General features: G+C 37.9%; 1 long non-coding RNA gene across 2 annotated transcripts in view; it reads right to left on the reverse strand.

The window, feature by feature from the left end:
- Positions 1-313: 313 nt before the first annotated feature.
- The window catches only part of LOC105732176 (uncharacterized), a 39,318-nt gene continuing 15,380 nt past the window's right edge, over positions 314-24,251 (reverse strand). For both annotated transcript variants that reach the window (XR_010339540.1, XR_010339539.1), the window contains 3 exons: positions 17,733-17,876; positions 12,268-12,385; positions 314-5,646 (listed from right to left, as the gene is read on the reverse strand). This is a non-coding gene — a long non-coding RNA (uncharacterized LOC105732176). The remainder of the gene's footprint in view (positions 5,647-12,267; positions 12,386-17,732; positions 17,877-24,251) is intronic.

Raw genomic sequence — 24,251 nt, forward strand, 5'->3', positions numbered from 1 at the left:
CCAGCAATGTCATTACTGGTTATATACCCAAACGATCATAAATTATTCTACTATAAAGACACATGCACACATATGTTTATTTCAGCACTATTTGCAATAGCAGACTTGGAACCAACCCAAATGTCCAGTCTATCCAATGATAGACTGGATAAAGAAAATGTGGCACATATACACCATGGAACATTACACAGCCATAAAAAAGGATGAGTTCATGTCCTTTGCAGGGACGTGGATGAAGCTGGACACCATCATTCTCAGTAAACTAACACAGGAACAGAAAACCAACACCACATGTTCATTCAAAAGTGCGAGTTGAACATTGAGAACCCAGGGACACAGGGAGGGGAACATCACACACCAGGGCCTGTCATGGGGTGTGGGGCTAGGGGAGGGATAGCATTAGGAGAAATACCTAATGTAGATGATGGGTTGATGGGTGCAGCAAACCACCATGGCACATGTACGCCTGTATAACAAACCTGCACGTTCTGCATATGAATCCCAGAACTTAAAGCATAATTTTTTTTAAAAAGTTTAAAAAAAGGAACTGTTAAACCTCAAAAATAAAAAATCTCGATTAAAAAACTCGTAAGATTTCAACAGATATTTCACAAAACATAATAAACTGATGGCAAATACCCACATGGAAAGATGCTTACTATCATTAGTTACTACTCACCTATAAAATGGCCAAATTAAAAAGGTGAATGGGTAAAGAAACTTGCTATGTTCACACAATGGGATACCACCCACCAATAAAAAGAAATGGCCAACTGTTACATGCAACAATAATTATTCTGTTAAATCCCAAAATAACTATTCTGAGTGAAAGAAGCCAGACAACAAAAAGCATATATTATTTCATTTATATAAAATTCTAGACAAATGTAAACTAATCTATAGAACAAGAACCATGTCAGTGGTTGCCTGGGGTGACAGGGAGGATCAGAAAAGAGGGATTAGAATGGGGCAGGAAAAACCTTTTGGGGATTGTGGATATGTTCATTGTCTTGATTGTAATGATGGTTCCATGAGTGTATAAAAATGTTAAAACTGATGAAATTGTTCACTTTACATATGTGCAGTTTATTGTATGACAATTATACCTGAGTAAATCCATTGAAAATACAACAAAAAACAATATACTCTGAATTTCGTGAATTAAAAAATAAATGGAACAAATTATTTGCCACTTCCTGAGCACCTGCAAATAGATACACATCACAGAGGACATCTGTGTTTGTTTTTCTAATGAACCGCAGGTGAACACAACTGAATAAGTTAAAACCTTTGGTTTATGGTACACTGTCTTCATTGGTTCATGTATAGTTCTTTTTAATTTATTTCATTTACTTGCATATGTATTTATTATAATATTGTAAATAGTCATGAGTGGTTGGCCAATTGGAGAACCATAACTCTGATCATCACATCTCTTTATTTCATTTCCCAGTCTTCAAACCCTGCTCCCAAATGACCGATCACCCTAAATTTTCTATTTAGCATTCCCTTGATATCTTAGAATATTTTTATCTGATGACTAAACTAAATAGTTTTGTATGTCCTTTGAACTTAAAAAATATGTATTTCATTCTCATAATAGTATTGTTCATGATAACCAAGAGGTGAAGGCAACACAAATGTCCATCAACAGAATGGATTTTAAAAATGTGGTACCTATGTACAATATGATTCTATTCAGCCTTTAAAAAGAATGGGGCCAGGTCCAGTGGCTCACACCTGTAATCATATTTTTTTAATTCATAGTACTTTGGGAGGCTGAGGCGGGAGGATTGTTTGAGCTCAGGAGTTCAAGTCTAGCCTGGGCAACATGAAGAAACCCCATCTCTACCAAAAATATAAATAATTAAAAAATAATTTTAAATAATTTTAAAAAGAAGGATATTCTAACATGTTATAGCGTGAATAAACCTTGAGAACATTCTACTAAGTGAAATAAGCCTGTCCAAAAAGACAAATACTACATGATTCTATTTATATAAGTTATCTAAAATCAAATTCAGTGAAACAGAATAAAATGGTTACAAGGGACTAAAGGGTAAAGGAAAAGTGGGAGTTTTTGTTTAACAGGTTTAGAGTTTCAGACTGGCAACATGAGAAAGTTCTCAAGAGCTGTTTCACAGCAATGGACTATACTTACTACTGAATTGGACACTTAGAATGGTTGAGATAGAATACATAAGTAGAACATACATGAAGAAAAAATGATGAAGATAGGAAATATTTTTGTTACATGGTTTTTACCATAATGAAAAACAAATAAACAAGCAAAGCAAAAAAGGAACCATGCCAAATACAGTCTTCTTTCACTGAACAATACTAAATTATTCACGTTATTGTATGTGTCTGTAGTTAATTTATTTTCACAGCGTAAAATACTAATTTTCTCTTTCCCACTTTCTTTGGTTTATTTTGCCTGACTCATTAATTTTCAGCAATTTTTTTAAAATGTATGCATTCAGCCTGGCATGGTGACTCACACTCGTAATCCTGTAATCAGTACTTCGAGAAACAAAGTCTATCAAACAGGTTTTTCCTTTTGTCTCTTGTTTGGTGCATTAGGAGTCTTTACAATCTGAAGTCTTTCCTATTTCTTTAATTCTAGAGAAAGGTCTACATTGTATTTTTAAGTATTTTATTTTCTCCATCATTATTTTTCTCTCCTTCTGGAATCATTTTTCTGTAAAAGTTAGCACCTCTACTCCTATTCTCCATATCTCTAAACTTTTCTTTTGTATTTTCTATTTCTTTGTATTCTATTTTCTTCTTGGGATTGTTTTTCAGTCTGTTCTAGCTCATCAGTTGGGTCTTCACCTGCGTATCGATGCTACTATTTATACTATCTTCTTAGTTTCTTATTTTATTATCTAATTTTTTATACCTAATATTCATACTAGGTTACTTTTATGTTTTTGTGTTTCTGTTTCATACTGAAAATTTCCCTTTCCCCTCTGAAGTAATTTAGGTATTTTTCCCCTCCAAATCTTATGTTGAAATGTTATCCCAAATATTATCCAGTATGTCCATGTATTGTTCATTATGTCCTTTAATATATGTAATATGTTTGTTTAAATATTTTGATTCTTGTGTTCCAATACTTCCAGGGATCTTTGTTGTTTTCCTTTTGAGATAATTAAATTCCATAAATATTTCATTATTTTGGCTAATGAAATCATTCTCTCCCAGGGATATCATATAGGGTATGCTGAGAAAGGGCGTAAACGCCTCCAGAAGCCCACACCTGGATCTATCATTCCAAGTGAGTACAAGGAGTGAGTGGGCATGAATCCTAGTCTGGAAAGTCTCAGGCATCATAAAACCAAAATTAATCATCCTCCTTTGTCACAAAGCAACACCTTCAGACAAAGACTTGCATGTTTGAATCACTTGGCAAGCTCTGGGAAGGATGATGCTGAGGTCATCAGACCAGGTCAGTTACATCAGAATCTCTGGGGGTGGGACCCAGGTAAGAATGATCACAGTATAATGGTGGGAAGTGAGAGAGTGTGACTTCCAGGGCTACATAATCTCCAGAATTTTTTCCCAACTTCTCACCTGACAGGTGTGTGTACTACCTTTGGGTCTTTGTCACTGGTTTCTGTAGGAAGCAGTTATCAATAATAACTACAGCAGCAGAGAATGATTGGCAAGAGCTGAATTGTACAAACTTTTCATTAAACCTCTCATAGCAGCACCAGATCTTTCTGCCTCAGACTCTAGCCACTAGGCACCCAGTCACAAACCATAACTACCACGTCATTTTAAAATTTTCTTCCATTGCCACAGGAGTTTCTCCTTTGTGGGTGTTGTTTGTATTCTCTAACATCTATGTTATGTTTTCCTCTATAATATCATTTATCCAGTTAATTTTGAGAAAGGAGCCTGTCCAAATGAGGAGGAACTATCTCTCATCAATTTTAAGCCTAGAAGTTTACATTCCCAATAAAAAAAAATTTTGAAAACTCCAAGCATTTATAATTAAATAATTAGCTCCTGATGAATCCACATGTATGCACATGTATGTAACAATTTCCCTTTCATAAGGCACGCTTTTATTTTGGGAAAGGAAAAGGTTAGCTAGCTTCATAGTCAAAATACGTGTAGTTAAAAAAAGATTCAAACTAACAAGTATCTCTCATTCTTGGCATCTCTATGAATTTTTTTACTCTTATCAAGTATATTTCTATCCTACTCTGGGTACCAATATTTCTCATTATCATCCTTTTTGATAGAAGTGGAAAGAGGATGTCTTTGTCATTGATGTGTTTCATTCTTCACCATCATCCCAAATACCACCAGCTTTTAAAACCAGCATAGGTCTTAGAAATTTACACTATATGTGTCTTTATTTTTTTCTAGTCAACTTAGAATGCTCAGCATGTGGAAAAATTTCCCTTTCCTCTCTAATAAGAGTTTAGATATTAATAATATTAATATTTTTCCCCTGCAAATCTTACGTTGAAATGTGATCCCAAATGTTGGAGGTAGGACTTAGTGGGAGGTCATGGGGGCAGATCCCTCATGAACGGCCTGGTGCCCTCCCCACAGTCATAAATTCACGTAAGATCTAGTTGTTAAAGACTCTGGAAGCTGGGCGCGGTAGCTCATACCTATAATTCCAGCACTTTGGGAGGTTGAGGTGGGCAGATCACCTGAGGTTGGGGGTTCGAGACCAGCCTGACCAATAAGGAGAAAAATGCCCTAGTAAAAATACAAAAATTAGCTGGGCTTGGTGGCACGAGCCTATAGTCCCAACTACTAGGGAGGGTGAAGCAGGAGAATCGCTTGAACCTGGGAGGCGGAGGTTGCAGTGAGCCAAGATCATGCCATTGCAGTCCAGCCTGGGCAACAACAGTGAGACTCTGTCTCAAAAAAAATAAAAGACTCTGGAACCTCTTGCACCTTTTGTCTTGCCTCCTCTCTCATGTGTGGCATGCCCAGCTCCTCTTGCCTTCCACCATGACTGTAAGCATCCTGAGGCCCTCATCAGAAACTGATGCTGGCACCTTGCTTTTTGCACAGCCTGCAGAACCATGAGTCAAATAAGCCTGTTTTCCTTATAAATTACCCAGTCTCCACTATTTCTTTATAGCAGTGCAAAATGGACTCATATACCCTTTATAAGACTAATTGCCTCTAAAATCTCCTGCTCCCTTGAAATCATGCACAGTTTGGCTAAAAAGCCACCTGCTATTCTTTTCCAGCCACTTGTATTCTATGTTTCTACGCTGCGTAAGAAATTACTACAAACATGGGAGCTTGAATCAGCACACATGTATTACCTCAGCGTTTCTGCAGGTCACACATCTGGGTACGGCATAGCTTGGTCCTCCGCAGAAGGTCTTACAAGGCTACATTCAAGGTGTTGGCCAGGACTGGCTCTCCACTGGAGGCTCAGCTAGGGAAGGATTTGCTTCCCAATTCCTTTTGGCAGCAATGTGTTCCATGTGGCTTTAGGAGTTCTGGCAGCTTGCTTCTTCACAGCCAGCAAAGGAGAGAGAACGTCTGTGGAGCCAGTCAGCTAGCAAGACACAGTCATATAAAGTCACATAATCATGGGACCGACGTGCCATTGCCTTTGCCATATTCTGTTGTTTAGGAGCAAGTAATGGGTCTGGTCTACACCTAAGAAGAAAAAATTACACAAAGGCCTGAATACCAAGAGGAAGGGGTCTTGGGACCACCTTAAAGTTTATCTGCCACACCACTACTATGCCAATCCCGTAAAATTTCATCTCTCCCAAGCCAATGGACCTGCCTCCCGGACCTCCTGATGTTTGGTAGAAAATAGCTCTCAGCAGGCTAGAAACATCTAGGGATTTTCATTCAATAACTGACATGGAACAATTCCTTTCTACCTTGATTTAATTATAATGTACCAACACTTAAATGTCCAAGGATTATTAGGATTTGAGTTTGGATGCATGTAACGGAGACATGAAATAAAGTGACTTAAACCAAACTGAGTTTTATTCCTTTCTCGAAGAAGAGTCCAGAATTAAGCTGTTCAGGGGGCTGTATTCCTCGGAGTTACCGGGAATGCTGGCTGTGTCTATCTTGTTAGATCCATAAAGCATTGTCCTCATGATGTGGTCCAAGACGGCTTGCTATCAGGTTCATATTTTAGTAGGATACAGGAAGGGAGAAACACACATATTGGAAATTTTGTGCACTACTTTCCCTTGAATCTTTTTGACAAAAATCACTTATGTGAAAGTACCTACCAAGGGAGACTAAACCACGTAGACTTTATTCTGAATAGTCATTTCTGTGGCCAAAAGATAGAGATTCTCTCACCAAAGGAAAATAAATCAGGAGAAATAGAAACCAGAAGACAACCTACATTAGTAAACTCCACTAAAGTGACTTTTTTTTTTTTTTTTTTTTGGTAGAGATGGGTTCTCACTGATGCCCAGGCTGGTCTTGAACTCCTGGCCTCAAGTGATCTTCCTGCCTTGGCCTCCCAAAGTGCTGAGATTACAGGTGGGAGCAACCACATCTGGCTTAATGTGAATCTTTTTTGTGGTGATGGTTGTTGTTGAGATGGAGTTTCCCTAGTGTCACCCAGGTTGGCATGCAATGGCACGATCTCGGCTCACTGCAACCTCAGCCTCCCAGGTTCAAGTGATTCTCTTACCTCAACCACCCAAGTAGCTGGGATTACAGGCATGTGCCACCACGCATGGCTAATTTTGTATTTTTAGTAGAAACGGAGTTTTATCATGTTGGCCAGGCTTGCCTCGAACTCCTGACCTCACGTGATCTGCAGGTCTTGGCCTCCCAAAGTGCTGAGATTACAGGTGTGGGCCACCACACCCAGCCCTAATGTGAATCGTAACTCCCCTTAGGATTTATTTTTCTCTCAGTTTTCCCTTCAGTTAGCTAAAGTTTCCTTTATCCCCAGACCTAGTACATGGCCCAATCAAATTGTGCTCCCTAAAATGAAGTTTTTTAATAACAAAATAAAACATTTTATTTTAAAATAAAAATTTTAAGGGCATTCATTTATTGGACAAGCGGATCAAAGGAAAAAGCCAAATGTGTGCCATGGTGCTGATCGCAGTTTAATAGTTTGGGTTTTCCCACATCCTTTTGGCTTCAGAATTGGGACCTGCCGTTTCCAAGTCTCTCCCTCCATTGTGTTTTAATTAGAAATAAGGATTTACTTCTGATCGGTTATTCTGAGACCTACAGAGAATAGGACTAGAACCTATTTTGAGAAGCCAAATAAAATAATATTATGAACTGAAATGCTTTTGTGGTCCACTTAGCAGTGATTGGGCAAGAATTTCATCTTAATTTTTTTTAGTGCTTATAATTTGAATGCATTTTATACACATGTTACATTTCCATGGCTCTCCAGGTGACATAATCACAAATTCCCGCACACTTGATTCTTGATTGCTCCATGCACCTGCAGAGAAGCCCTACAGGCATGTGGGAATATAGATGTGTAACATGACAAAGGTATTGAAATACAACCCTAAAAGTTGATAGTTGTTTGCTCTGAGTAGAGGGATGGGGTGGAATTGGAGTAAGTGGAGGAGGTTTCATGTGGAAGGCTAAATAATGCCCTCACAAGAATGTCCACATTCTAATCCCCACAACCTGTGAATATATTATTTTATGTGGCAAAAGTGACTTTATAGATGTGATTAAGTTAAGGGTCTTGAGCTGGGGAGACTCTTTGGGTGGGCCCTACATGTAATCACAAGGATCCTTAGGCAGAAGGCGATTTTACATGGAAGAGAAAGTGAGGTGACAGTGAGATCAGAGGTAGGAGATGTGATGTGATGTGACCACAAGCCAAGGAACGAGGACATCCCCCAAAAGATGGGAAAGCCAAGGAAATTATTCTCCCCAAAGCCCCCAATGAGTGCTGCCCTATTGACACTTTGATTTTGGCCCAGGGAAATCCATTTAGGACTAATGGCCTTCAGAACTATAAAAGAACATATCCAGGTTGCTTTAGGCACCAGATTTGTGGTATTTTGTTACATCAGCAATAGGGAACCAATGTAATTTAACTTCTTACCTTGATCTCTCCTAAATGTTTGACTCTTTTTATAACAAGTGTATATTATTTTTGTAATTAAAAATAGAGAGAAAAAATGATTATTTCTCATTATTAAAATTTTTTACCTTGTGAATTTTTTAAACATGTGTATCACATGTTCAAAAATAATTTAAAATGACCTGAAAGATGCATATTTACATTGTTGTCTCTTGATCATTCCACAGTCTGAATTGTACAGGGGGATGTGAGTATCATGGGGGCCAACCAGCCCTCAAATTTTGCCTTTGGCAACTGTATTTCTGTTTTTGATGTTATTGTGAGCTTTTCATTTGTTCGGTTTCCTGTAATGATGTCCCTGGTGCCATTATAGCATACCTGTGGCGTATGATGCTCTACCAAGAAGAAAGGACTATGATTTCTATTTGTTTCTCTGCATTAACCAGCCACCAAGAATTTCAATGACTTTTTAAAACCAAGGCCAGGCATGGTGACTCATGCCTATAATTCCAGCACTTTGAGAGGCTGAGGCAGGAGGATAAGTTGAGGCCAGGAGTTTAAGACCACCCTGGGCAACTTAGCAAGACCCTCATCTCTTTAGCTTTAAATTAGCTGGGCGTGGGGGTGCATTCCTGTAGTCTCAGCTCTTCAGGAGGCTGAGGTGGGAAGACTGCTTGAGCCCAGGAGTTCCAGGCTACAGTGAGTTATGATTGCACCACTACACTCCAGCCTGAGCCATACAGCAAGATCTTGTTCATAAAAAATAAAAATAATAAAAAGTTTCAGATTAAAAAAAAATAAAAAATCAAATTGTAGTGAACATAGGCTTTCGTTTGATAAGAGTATTTATAGCTTTCTCCCTAGCTTTCCCTTTGCTACTGCTAGTTCAAAGCTGTAGAAATAGCCCCAAGTAAATCTGATCTAGTTTATTTTCTGGTCTATTTCTTATCTTAATTACTCAGCCCCTGAAGACTGGGGACATCCCCAAGTACTAAAAAGCCCATGTGCTTCAAAGAAGTCACCAGATATTAGAAAAATGTAGAAAAGAAGCATTTGTTTTTCCTTCTATCGCTGCCTCTTATAGACTTCAGCTTCTCCATGATCTCCAGCAGGAAGATGGCACCACAGTATGTCAAACTCCCAGTGATCCATGGATGCTTCCAGATGCATCCTTTGCAGTGTTGTTCCCTCCCTCATCACCACAATGTCTTTTTCTTACTTCCAAAAATACCTCACTGCTTTCTTAGGAAAGGAAAAGACCCATGACTCTCCCATCTTCCTTCACTTGGTCCAAACTGTAATGTATGAAGCAGGAATTCTGTGACATTTGTACAATATAGTTGGCATTGTTCCTAATTTTAAGACTTGTCTTATTTTGTCCCCCAGATAGTACTTATTTGGTTTTTCTTTTGAGGGTATTTTGGGTGATGAACTGGGAATCAGTCATATGTAAGCTTGTTCTTATATTTTCATATTCCTTGGTTATCCAAACTTTTTAACTTTTCTTAAATGAATCTATATTATTTGTATAATTTTAAAATAAATTTCACTTAAATTTACTTAAAAGTAAATATTGTTACATTTCATTTAATAGTACTTTCCAATCAATTAATTCTTACAATAAATATTTGAACTCATAAAATGTTCCAGATGACATTAGCTAGGTTCTAATTATCTGTTTAAATAGAGCTTCCTTTGTTCCTTTTATTGTTAGTATAATGATTATATTAGCCAACCAGAATGCACCTCTGCTCAGGAAAATTTAGATGAAAATGATAAAATTAATAAGTTTTTATTCTACCCTGAGGTATTCTCCTTGAGTCTTTTCAATCCAGAGTATTATAAACAGGAAAAACATCAGCATGTATATTAACAGCTGGATTTTGTTTTAAATATTTTCTTAATTATAATCTATTTAATTTTTTGCAGTCGAAGGGATTTTTGATGTTATTGTTATTGGAGAAAATCTCTTACTTGTGTTTCTTATATGACAATCTTGTGTTTCTGGATTACAGAGCTGAAAAATATGGTGGCAACTGCTCTGGAAAGCTTGTCTTCTTACTTTGCTCTTTGAAATTTTGCACCCAAGCAATAATTCTCTTTCAGGATAGGTCCTGAAAAATATATCAAATCTCACCAAATCATGTAGAAATAGAAGTTGCCAAAACTGGAAGAAGCCTAATAAATCTTGAGGGAATGTCACAAAAAGCAAGTAAAGATGCCTAGGGTGTTTACTTCCTCCTGAAACTTAGAAAGACCTTAGCAGCATAAAAGATACATGAACTCAGGATTCTGCTTTTTCTCACATTTCTGCATTTTGAGAGACTGGAGACAAAGCTCAGTTAGAACCAGCATAGCAACAGCTCTCAGGGAGCCAAGGTGGAGCTTTACCATCTCAACAGAGACCAATTTTGATTTTTGCACGATGCCACCCATTTAGCATCAGACTGCCCCCGCAGTACCCTAGAGACACCTTAAACACTATGAGTGCCCAAACTGCAGAAGTGGGAAAGGGAGACCCTCCGCTTTGAACACACACCCCCATGGGGAAAATGAAGGTTTGTGACAGAAGTTTCCAACCTTACTTGGAGCTGGGTCAATTTAGAGAGCTGAGCGAAATACAGGGGTATAGGAAGCAGCAGGAAAGGCCCTGGGAGCTCACTAGAGCGTCAAGCAGGCCATTCCTGCCTGACACCACGGGGACCCTTCAGGAGGGTGACCAGAGGTGCAGGGGAAAATGCCACAATGAGAAGGAAGTCTTCAGCTGAGCTTTGTAACAAATAGAACCAGCCAAGAAGCCTCCTGGCCAGAACTCAGGCAAGGGTGCGAATCCAGTGTGCAGACTCCACAGGTGGGGAAAGAACCAAAGCCCTGTTCTTTCACAGCTGAGAGGTGGGTAGCCTGGGGCAAGTTCTCAAGCCAGCTCACCCTCTATCTCCTGAATCATGAATAACTTTTTGTTTCCTTGACCTATTAGTTAAGATGGAAGATTATCCTTTCCTATGAAAATCAGTACCACCATACTCAGGAGTCAGTTGTTTTTGGAAGGTACATACCTTCCAAAAGATATACCACGTAATTGCCTTTCAAGTCTCCGATAATCTTGAAAGTAAATGTGTTTTTGAAAAATAAGAAACTGGCATTTCTTTGCAGTTAAATCATTGACATTACTGATTTCCTATGCTTTATCCCTTATGATGTATAATGCATTCATGTTACCTAGTGTATATATATAGATATCAGATATATATCAGACATGTATAGATATCTGAAATACTCTCAAGTTAAGAATTTATGAGCTGCCTAAATTTTCCTGGTAAGTGCAAATAAAAAAAATTATTGAAGACGTAAATACGGAATATAAAGTTCTGATAAAGAGAAGAGTAAGGCCGGGCATGGTGGCTCACGCCTGTAACCCCAGCACTTTGGGAGGTCAAGGTGGGCAGATCACCTGAGGTCAGGAGTTTGAGACCAGCCTGAGCAACATGGTGAAACCCGGTCTCTAATAAAAAAAAGTACAAAATTAGCTGGGCATGGTAGCACATGCCTGTAATCCCAGCTAATTGGGAGGCTAGGGCAGTAGAATCGCCTGAACCTAGGAGGCGGAGGTTGCAGTAAGCAGAGATCGCACCATTGCACTCCAGTCTGGGCAACAAGAGCAAAACTCTGTCTCAAAAAAAGAAAGAAAAAAGAAAGAAGGAAAAGAAAAGAATTTAGTATGTACCTTCAAGAACATCTTATAATTATCCACAGGCATTTCTTGATTAAAAATTATGTTTTTCTGAGTTGCTTATTTTGTTAAGTCCATATAGAACTCTGGAAAGGAAAATAATTCAGTTCCTGCAAAAAACCTAACAATTTTATTCTAATGGCCATATAGTGATCAGGAGAAAAGAGACAAAACTTAGGGTCTTCTTGTGATGGGGATTCTAAATGACATTCCACAGAATTGGGACCCTACATAAAAGAATGAGTTAGGAAAAATCCCACACTGCAGAGGCAGACAGCAAGGAAACTTGCCTATCTTAAATTTGACACTAAGCAGAGAATGAAAAAAGTCTTTAAAAATTAGCCACTAGCTGAGGGTCAGGCACAGTGTGTAGTCCCAGAACTTTGGGAGGCCAAAGCAGGTGGATCACATGCGGCCAGGAGTTCACGCCCAGCCTGGGCAACATGGTGAAACCTTGTCTCTACTAAAAATACAAAACTTAGCTGGGCATACTGGCACATACCTGTAATCCCAGCTACTCGGGTGGCTGAGACAGGAGAATTGCTTGAACCCGGGAGGTGGAGGTTATAGTGAACTGAGATTGCACCACTGCACTCCAGCCTGGGAGACAGAGAAAGACTCTATATCAAAAAAAAAAAAAGAAAAGAAAAGAAAGAAAGAAAAGAAAAGAAAAGTTACTAGCCCCTGGTACTTGTGTCAGTTATGACATGCTATCTAAATGGCCCCAAAAATCTAGAACCAACAACTAACATTAAGGTAATCCTGGTAGTGTCCTATAATAAACTTCAAGTGAAATAAATACAAATTTATACTTAGAGGCATTATAATAAATCTGTAGAAGACAAAGAGAAGATGTTAAATACAACTAGAAAGAAAATAATATCAAAGGAACAACAATTGCACTGGAAGCTGCCTTCTCAGCAGTAAGAATTAGATGCTAGAATGCTGTGGAATCATATATTCATATATTATTCCAGACAATAGAAAATCTGTGTCACACCCTAAAAATCCTATTAAGAATACATGTGAAATCAAGACTTTTTCTGGACAAAAATTAAACCAAGAGTTACCCTTAACAGATCCTCACTAAAAGATCTTCTAAAAAAATAATTTAGACTGATTCCAAATGAAAAGTTTGACATACAAGAAAGAATGTAGAACAAAGAAATTGTTTACATGGATATCTAACATTAACTCTATAAAACAATAATAATATCTGTTTCAGGGGCCAGCCCTTCTCAACACACACACACACACACAAACACACACACACACGATAAATATAAAAATAGTGGGCTAAAATAGCATGGAATTTGAGAAGGCTATGATGTAAGGGAGAAGTAAATTCTTTTGGATTTTTGCTATCACAGTTTATTGTATACTCTAAATAGCAGAGGTATGGAAATTATTTTATATTTTATTATAAACATGATAGAAGGTCATTGAGAATTTTGACTTAGAGCTAAAAAAAAGGTTTTTTAAGAGATAGGACCTCACTCAGTTGCCCAGGCTGTAATGTAATGATGCAATCATAGCTCACTGCAGCCTCAAACTCCTGAGCTCAAATGATCCTCCTGCCTGGGCCTCAGGGCTGGAAAGGCAGGTGTGAGCTAACTTGTCTGGTCTCAGAGTAAAATTATCACAGACTATCTGCATTATCAAGGAATAATGAATACTGGTAGGAATTAGGGCAAAGGAGGAGACACCAAGCAAGTCAGAAGGTTATTCTAACTCATATGGCAAAGTAATGGTGATTTAGGCTGGGATGGCCATAAAGAGAGGTGATATAATTGGGGTTATCATCTTCAGAACATTGTGTGTGTGTGTATATATATACATACATACATATATATATATGTATGTATGTATATATACACAATACATTATATATACATTATATATAATATATATAATGGGACATAATTATGATGAGGCAGCAGGTATAAACTGGGACAGAGTTGCAATGCACACATCCCATATAATGTATATATATTATATATACATTATACATTATATACACACAAATATACATATACACACTATACACATATATATGAATATATGCACATATATACACATACACAATATATATAAATGTGTATATATACATCTATACACAATATATGTGTGTATATATATTGTGTATAGATAATGTGTGTGTATATATATATAGAGAGAGAGACAGAGAGAGAGAGAAAGATGAAGTCTCACTCTGTCACCAAGGCTGGAGTGCAATGACACAATCTCAGCTCACTGCAATCTCTGCCTCTTGGGTTCAAACGATTCTCGTCTCAGCCTCCTGAGTAGCTAGGACTACAGGTGCACGCCACCACACCCAGCTAAGTTTTTGTATTTTAGTAGAGACGGGGTTTCACCATGTTAGGCAGGCTAGTCTCAAACTCCTGACCTCAAGTGATCTGCCCACCTCAGCCTCCCAAAGTGCTGGGATTACAGGTGTGAGCCACCACACCTGGCCTTATTTTTTATTTTACTTATATAATTTTATTTTTTATTGATACATAATGGATGTACATATTTTCTGGGTACATGTGATCATTTAATACATTCCTATAATTTGTAAGATCAAATCAGTGTATTTGAGATATCTGAAATATACAATTGATGATTGTAAACTAGTCACCCTATGGATCTATCAAACACAAGGTCTTATTTCTTCTCTCAAACTGTTTATCCGTACACCTTAATCAACCTCTCTTCAAAGCCCCCAGTCCCCGAAGACGTGTTTGTTGATTTGATGAACAAATCAAGAGAAAAACAAGATGGTTACAAGATTTGGGGTGTGAATGACTGGACAGAAGTAGGTGTTATTTCCTGAGAGCCATATCCCTGAGCAAAGATCTATTTCCAAAGAAAATCAAGAACTCTGTTTGCATATGTTATGTTTTAGACTTCTCAGACAGGCCCTGGAAGGTGTGATGTAGAGGTATAAGAGGCTCCAAGAAGGGTACAAGAGTCTGGAGTTCAAAGTAAGAGGGCAAGACTAGAGATATGAAATTGAATTAAAATCAGCTTGGGAGATTTTAACACACTTCCCTCTTAAACTGACAGGTCAAGTAGACACAAAGTTATTCTTGATAGAGGAGATTTTAATGAGACAATGACATGCACACAGACACACACATGTACATAAACCATAACCTTATAATACATTGCACACACTGGGATACATGTGAGGTGAAATGGGACATAATAATTATGATGAGGCAGCAGGTGTAAACTGGGACAAAGAGTTGCAATGCACACATCCCACATTTCTACAACAATGTTAGAAATTAATAATGAAAAGAAATAGAATCTTCCCATCCAGAAAAATTAACCACACAAGTTTCAAAACTAAAAGTTAAAGTGACGAACCTGATCATTGTAAGATAAACTCACAATGAAAATTTTGAAATTTTGGAATTAAATAGCAGGGAATATAGAACACATTAAAACCTATGAAAATGTACTAAGGCTTTATCTATAATAAAACTTTTTGCCTGAAGAATTAGCAATTTAATTCAAAGGGCTAAGAGGCTGAGCACAGTGGCTCTTGCCTATAATCTAAGCACTTTGGGAGGCTGAGGCAGGAGGATAGCTTGAGGCTAGGAGTTCAAGGTCAGGCTGGGAAACATAGGGAGACTCCATCTTTACAAAAACAAAAAAAAATTAAAGATCAGCCAGGCATGGTGGTGCACACCTGTGGTCCCAGCTATTTGGGAGGCTGGGACTGAAGGATCAATTAAGCCCAGGAGCTCCAGGCTGCAGTGAGCTATGATTACACCACTGCACTCCAGCCTGGAACAACAGCCTGTTCTAAAAAAAGGGGAGGAGGGGTTAGAAAAAGATTAATGGAGTAAACCTTTTTTAAAAAAAGCACAAAGTGAAAACCTTCACAGAAATTAATAAACTAGAAAGCAAATACACAAACGAAAACAAGAAAAGCAATAACTAGACTCTTTGCAGCTTTTTTTAAAAATAGCAAAACACTGGAAACAATTTCAGTACCTATCAGTAAGAGAACAGATAAATAAAATATGCATGCTACTACAATGAAACAGAATGATGCCATTTAAATGAATAAACTAAAGCTTCATGTATCCTTATTAATAAATCTCAAAAGCAATGTTGAGTAACAAAATCAAGTGGCAAAATGATAGGTACAGTATAATACCACTTATGTAAAGTTTCAAACACACCAAACAATAATGTTTACTTTTTTTTTCCTAGATGGATTCTCACTCTCTTGCCCAGGCTGGAGTGCAGTGGCACAATCTTGGCTCTCTGCAACCTCCCCCTCCAAAGTTCAAGTGATTTTCCTGCCTCAGCCACCCAAGGAGCTGAAATTACAGGCACCCGTCACCATGCCTGGCTATTTTTTGTATTTTTAGTAGAGACAGGGTTTCACCATGTTGGCCAGGCTGGTCTTGAACTCCTGACCTCAAGTGATCCACTGCCTCAGCCTCTCAAAGTGCTGGAATTACAGGCGTGAGCCACCATGGCCAGCCAATAATGTTTACTTTTATGACTACACAGAAACTTCCTAAGAGGCAAAAGTCCAGATGAGAAAGATGTCAACTTGAGAAGAATGGCCAGACTCATAAAATGGGAAGAGGATGTTCCTGCCAGGGAAGGATACAAAGGAGACTTTATATTTGTCCTGTTTTTAATAATATCTAAAGCAAACAAGGCAAGTGTTAAGATGTGTTAAATCTAGATCTTAAGCACATACATGTTTTGCTATTTTCTGTATGTTGAATTATTTCATAATTTTGAAAAAAAAATTATAGAAGAAAATTTGTGTTTCAATCAGGACCATACATTAAATAATGTTTATTCTGGGAAATTATTTATCATATACTTTCATCTCCTCCTCTTTCTTGTCTTCTTCTTCTTCTTTTTCTTCTTCTTCTTCATTTCTTCCTCCGAGTCAGGGTCTCACTCCATCACTGGGACTAGAGTGCAGTGGCATGATCACATCTCACTGCAACCTCAACCTCCCAGGCTCAAGTGATTCTCCCACCTCAGCCTCCCAAGTAGCTGGAACCACAGGTGCACTCCACCGCAGCTGGCTAATTTTTGTATTTTTTTGTAGAGATTGGGTTTTGTCCTGTTACCCAGGCTGGTCTTGAACCTCTGGACTCAAGTGATCCTCCCTCCTCGGCCTCCCAGGTAGCTGGGACTACAGAAGCACACCATCACACTGGCTAATTTTTGTGTTTTTGGAGAGATAGGGTCTCCCTATATTGTTCAGGCTGATCTCGAACTCCTGGGCTCAGGCAATCCTCCCTCCTCAGCCTCTCAGAATGCTGGGATTACAGGTATGAGCCACCATGCCCAGACCTTCTGTCTTGTTAAGTATTGCACAATGAAATGTCAGCTGACCTCCTTCCACAATGGAATGACCTTTCCAGGTCTTGACACCACTTCTCACTGCTCCTCTGTCTGTTATTTTGCGTCTCTACCTTGTCTTCAGAGCACAATGTTTTGGAGAGTACATTGGCCAGATCAACAAAAACAACATTAAAAAGTACTCTGTTTCTGACGTTGAGTAAACATGACATCCTTGCCTGGTAAGTTTTTAATTCTATCAACAGCTCAAGTTGAATATATTAAATTTGGGCTCTATCATCAGATTTTACAGCTTGAGAAGGAGGCATCTGATAACATACACAGAAAAGCAGGCCATCTGTGGAACATGAAAGTTACATAGGATGCATTGTGCAGCAGAGGGGTTGCCCCACTCTACAGCTAAGCAGCAAAGCTCTGCCATGTGGTTCCTATCAAAGACCTCAAATGGGCATTTCACATCATAATCTAAAGAGACGACCCTCGATTAAATGCAGGCCCAGCACATATACATGTCAGGATTTGGTAGAAGTATTTCTATTGAATAACATATGTAGTCATTTCTGGTACATAAATTGGATTTTTACAGGCCTGTACAGATTCCATAAAGAACCTTACCTTTTTTTCATACTCTTTCTGACAATACTTTGCATAGATGTTGACATTTATCCTTTGAGTTGTGGAATGGAGGTGTGGCTTCCACATTCCTGTAAGATGGCTTTGAGATACTAGCAGCGAGGAGCAGGAATGAGCCAAGACCAACTGGAAAAGAGAATGTACGGGCTCAGTAGGGATGCTTATCATCGTGTGAGCATGAGGGAAAATAGGAAGACCAACAGGGAAAGGGTAGAGGAATAACTAGAGACTCTACCCCAAACCTCAGTGCTCCTGAGACCACCCACTGCTGTGCCCCACCAGCCCCAAAAAAAAGACACACACTTCAGAATAATGATCTCCTCCAAATAGCCACATCCATATCCCCAGAATCAGTGAATCTCACGTGGCCAAAGGGACTTTGCAAAATTGGTTTAGTTAAGGATATGGTTTGACTTTGTCCCCACCCAAATCTCGTGTTGAATTATACTTCCAAAATTCCCATGTGTTGTGGGAGGGACCCAGTGGGAGATAACTGAATCATGGGGCAGTTTCCCACATAGTGTTCTCATGGTAATGACTAAGTCTCATAAGATCTGATGATTTTATAAGGGGTTTCCCTTTTCACTTGGCTCTCTCTCATTTTCTCCTGTCTGCTGCCCTGTAAGACGTGCCTTTCACCTGACACCATCATTGTGAGTTCATTAAATCTCTTTTTCTTTATAAATTACCCAGCCTCAGTTATATCTGGGTTATCTCAGGGTTGGTTTCTCTTGACTATGGATTCCATGTTCTTGCTTGTTCACCTTTCTGATGAATTTCAATTGTATAAAAAGACTAACCTGTGCCATGGTTTGAATGTGTCCCCTAAAGTTCATCAGCAGTGTGAGAACAGACTAATACAGTTAAGGATCTCGAGATGGAGATATTACCCTGGATTATCTAGATAGGGCCAATGAACTCACAAAGGTCCTTACAAGAGACGGGCAGGAGGATCTTACTCAGAGAAGGAGATGTGATGACAGACACAGAGGTCAGAGGAAGAAAGAGATCTGAAGACTGCACTGCTGGCTTTGAAGCTGGAGGAAGAGGCCCTAGCCAAGGAATGTGGTCAGCCTCTAGAAGCCTGAAACAGTGCGGAAGTAGATCTTCCCCCAGAGCTTCCAGAAGGAATGTAGCCCTGTCAACACCTTGATTTTAGAACTTCTAACTTCTTGAACTATAAGACAATACATCCGTGTTGTTTCGAGCCACTAAGTCGGTGGTAACTTGTTTGGCAACAATAGGAAACTAATATATCTCTCCATCCCTGGTGAAAAGTTACTGACTTATGACTCCATTCCATCAAATCTTGAAAGCCCTTCCAGTTCTCAAAGTTCATGTTTCTGTGATTACTGACTAGGGACTATGTGGAAATCTTGTTCTTTTTTCTTTTAATACGTTGACAGTACATTCCTCTAAACAAATTATGAGTCCTGATGAGAAAGACTCAGAGACAAAAATGCCAGAGCCACAGAAATGCAGTAACTTCACATATGAATTGCAGCTGATAAAAAAAAAAAAATAGCAGACCTGTACCCACAAGACAAGGTAGTACTTCCCTAGAGGGAAGCTCAGCTTCATGCACATCCTCCATGTCCTTCCCTGTATAACCTTGAAATCCACATTCACTTCCAGGAATCCAAGCACTTTCAAAGTACTGAGAGAATACCTTTCACTTAAAAGTACTGGAATGGTAATCTCACCTCATCAATAGTAACATACATCCAAGAATCACCAGATATCTGAGAAAATAACAATGTGAAAAAGAACTAACACATGAGGAAACAAAATTTACAAAGGAAACAAAGAAGGCTGCAAAATAATTATTAGTATCCTCAGAGAGAGGAGAAGATATTACAAGAAAAAGTTGCTTTAAAAAAAAAGTGATCAGAGTGGTTGGAAAATAGAAATGATTGTCATCCCCTAACTTCACAAATAAATCTCAATCTGTGGGCTGAATTACAGAAAGGAAATATGTGAAGATTAAAGTGCCAACCTGGAAATTCAAGCTGAGGGATTCTCCAGGATACAGTGCAAATAAGAAGTAATAAAGTGATGGGGAAACGGTTAATAAACAAAGAGAATAGACGCATGAGTCCACTGAAAGCCTGGCAGAAGTTGTGGGGAGAAACTCATAGCTGATATATCTTACTGAAATTTTTGATGAGAATAAAGACGTTTTCACTGCATGTTCTCACTTGTAAGTGGGAGCTGAGCAATGAGAACACATGGACACAGGGAGGGAAACAACACACAGTGGGGCCTGCCAGGGGGTGCAGGGCCAGAGAGAGAACCAGGAAAAATAGCTAATACACGGTGGGCTAATACATGCTAATACATCATCTAGATTTCACAATCTAACAAAACTCACAAAAGAAGAAATAGATACTTTGAATAGGCCTATATATATTAAAGAAAGTGAATCAGTAATTAATATCCTTCCAAAACAGAAAGCACCAGGCCCAGATGGGTTCACTGGTGAATTCTACCAAATATTTAAGAAGAAACTGTGGTAACTTTCTACAATCTCTTCCAAAAGACATAAGCAGAGGGAGTATTTCCTAACTCATTCTATGAGGCCAACATTACCTTAATATAGAAACTAGATGAAGACATTATTAAGATCAGTATCTCTCAAAAATCCTCAGTAAAATATTAACAAAAAAATGCAACAATGTATAAAAAGATTACAAACCAGGACAAAATGAGATTTATCTCAGGTGTGCAAGGTAGTTTCAACATTCAAAAACTAATCAGTGTAATTCCATTACATCAATAGACTGAAGAAAAATTACATGGTTATATCAATAGATGCAGAAAAAGCATTTAATGAAATCTAACATGTGTTCATGATAAACCTCTCAGAAAACTAGGATTAGAAGGAAACTTCTCAACTTGATAAAAATAAACTTCCAAAAACCTACAGCTAACATCATAGTTGATGGCAAGAAATTAGAAGTTTTCCCACTAAAATCATGAACAAGGTAAGGCTCTCTTCTTACCACTCCTTTTCAACATCATACTGGTAGTCCTAGTTAATACAATGAGACCAGAAAAGGAAATAAAATGTATACATATTGAGAAAGAAGAAATAGAACTGTGTTTGTTTTCAGATGACATGATTATATATGTAGAAGATCTGAATGAATTAACAAAAAAGATAAACCTCCTAGAACTAAAAAGAAATTATAGCAAGGTTGTAGGATACAGGTTCACATACAAATGTCAATTGTGTCTTAGTGGTATAGTGGTAAGCAGAGCTGTCTTCCAAATATAAATCACTTTCCTATATAACAGCAATGAACATGTGGAATTTGAAGTTAAAAACACATTATTATTATTCACATTAGCACCACCAAAAATGAAATACTTAGGTGTAAATCTAACAAAATCTGTACAATATCTATATGAGAGAAACTACAAAGCTCTGATGAAAGAAATCAAAGAACTAAATAAATGGAGAGATATTCCATGTTCATGGATACAAAAAATTAATAGTTTCAAAATGTCCGTTTTTCTAGCTTGATTTGTAGAGCTAATACAATTCCAAAATCCCAAAGGCAACAGACACAGAAAAGCCTACTCAATATTGAAGCACAAAGTCAGAGGATGGCCACTATCTGACTTGAAGACTTAACTATTAAACTTTATCAAAATAGTGTGGTATTGGCTTAAAAACAGACAAATAAATCAGTGGAACAGAATAGAGAGCCCAGAAATAAACCTAAATAAATATAATCAAATGATCTTTGACAAAAGAATAAAGGCAATACAATGAAGCAAAGAAAATATTTTCAAAAAATGTTGCTAGAACAATTGGAAATCCACGTGTAAAAGAAAATCAATGTAGACAGACATAACAACCTTAACTAAATTAACTGAAAACGGATTACAAGTCTTAATGTAAAATACAAAACTATAAAACTTCTAGAAGATAATACAGGAGAAAATCTAGATGACCTTGGGTATGGCAATGACTTTATAGATACAACACCGAAGGCATGATCCATGAAAGAGAGAATTGATAAGCTGGACTTAATTAAAATTAAATTTTCTTCTCTGCAAAAGATATGTCAATAGAATAAAAAGACAAGCTACAGATTGGGAAAAAAATATTTGCAAAAGACATAACTGATAAATAGCTGTTATTCAAAACACACAAAGAACTCTTAAAATTCAACAACAAGGCAAACCACCCAACTAAAAAAGACTTTGGCAGACGACTCAAAAAGAAGACGCAAGAATGGTAAATAAGTATATAAAAAGATGCTCAACAACATATGTCATTAGAGAATTGCAAATTAAAACAACAAGCTGATACTACATACCTATTCGAAATGCCAAAACCCAAAACACTGACAGCATCACATGCTGGTGAGGATGCGGAGCAACCGGAACTAGTGGGCATGCAAAAAGCCACTTTGTAAGAGCTTGGCAGTTTCCAGTATTCTCCCAAATGAATTGAGAACTTACATCCATGCAAAAACATGCACACACAAGTTCACGGCAGTTTTATTCATGATTATCAAAACTTGGAAGCAAACAAGATGTCTTCCAGTAGGTGAGCAGAAATATAAATGAATATAACCAAAGAACAAAATATTATTCAGTGCTAAAATAGAAATGAGTTATTTAAGTCACTAAAAGGCATAGGAGAAACTTAGTGTATATTACTAAGTGAAATAAGCCAATCTGAAAATCCTACATATTGTAATGATTTCAATTATACAACATTCTGAAAAAGGCAAAACTATGGATATGATAAAAATATCAGCGATTGCCAGTGTTAAGGGAGAGGGTGGGATTAATAGGCACAGATAATATTTTTTTTTTAGATGGAGTTTTACTCTTTCTGCCCAGGCTGGAGTGCAATAGTGTAATCTCAGCTCACTGCAATCTCTGCCTCCTGGGTTCAAGTGATTCTCCTGCCTCAGCCTCCCAAGTAGCTGGGATTATAGGCGCCTGCTACCATGCCCAGCTAATTTTGTATTTTTAGTAGAGATGGGGTTTTCACCTTGTTAGTCAGGCTGGTCTCGAACTCCTGACCTCAACCGATCTGCCCACCTGGCCTCCCAAAGTTCTGTGATTACAGGCGTTAGCCACCACGCCCAGCCCACAGAGAATTTTAGGGCAGTAAAACTATTCTGTATGATACCACAATGGTAGACATATGTCATTAAACACTTGTCAAAACTCAGAATGTACAACACCAAGAGTGAACTCTAATGTAAACTACAGACTTTGGTGATAATTACGTGTCTCTGTAGGTTCATTGATGGTAACAAAGGCACTTCTCTGGTGCAGGTTGCTGATAATGGAGAGGCTGTGCATGTGTGATGGCAGAGGATATATGGGAATTCTGTTCTTTCTCTCAGTTTTGCTGTAAACCAAAAGCTACTCTAAAAGTCCATTTGTGAAAAAGCACAGGATGGAATTAATCAATCTAGAAGAAAAATTAAGAAAATAGAAACAACAACATTAAAAATGTAGACTATCACTAGAACCGCTTCAAAAGCGGTAAGTGTGATCAAGAATGTTAGCAGAAAAGGGGCTTCTGAACATTCTAAAAATGGCTTTAACATTATAAACATATACTTAGATCAAGCATTTCTACCATTACTCATCCAGAAATAGCATCATTTAAGCAAAGAAAGGCAGAGGAAGAGGGACAGTGCCAGGTTCTGATGAAGAATACAATGAAAGGATTGTCTTATAATTTGAAACATTTGGAGAAGGAAGCCTATTAGAATTAAATATATTCAATATACTAGAGTCAAAATCATCCAACAATTTAGTTCTAAAAGTTTGGGGGAAAATGAAGCTCAATTTTAAATTCTTTATTTTAACTGAGTGTATCCAGAAAATAGTTTTCTCTCTCACAAAAAAAAAAAAAAAAAAAAAAAAAAAGCCTAGTATAATCTCTAAAATAGTTTTAAAGGAAAAATATATAAATATATAAATAAGTGATTTTAAAGCTCTAAATTGACTCCGTTTTACAAACTACTGGTAACATCCTCACTTTATCTGTAATGCCTCTATTCAACCCCCTAAAACTTCTTCTTAAAAAGACAAACGTATGCAATAGAAAGGAAGCAATTCTCCCCTCCAAAATGCAAGATTGGTTATGCTTCCATTTCCTCCACCTCCAACTAAGTCAATCTCTGTGGATGCTGAACTATAATTTGGCCCCAGGACTGCTGTGAAATCTGACTGTTGACCATCATAAGCAGTCCATCTTACAGCAGGAGGGCCCAGATATAATAAAAAGGTGATTTGTTGCTGAATTTTCTCAAAAAAGAAAAGAAAAGAAACTAAGTCACAGAAGAAACCTGGCCAAAGAAAGTACAGCCTGTGAAAATTATCAGCTGGACAGTGGCTAAGGCTTCTTTGAACTTGACCTTCACCGCGGGGTCTTGCATGTTACCGAGGAGCTGCTGCCACCTCATGGAGAACTGAGAGATCTCATTTTCCAAACGCATGGGTTTCTAATAGCCAAATGAT

This window comes from Aotus nancymaae, unplaced genomic scaffold (assembly GCF_030222135.1).
Source record: "Aotus nancymaae isolate 86718 unplaced genomic scaffold, 86718_ANA_hifiasm-v0.15.2.pri h1tg000077l, whole genome shotgun sequence".
NCBI classification, from domain to species: Eukaryota; Metazoa; Chordata; class Mammalia; order Primates; family Aotidae; genus Aotus; species Aotus nancymaae.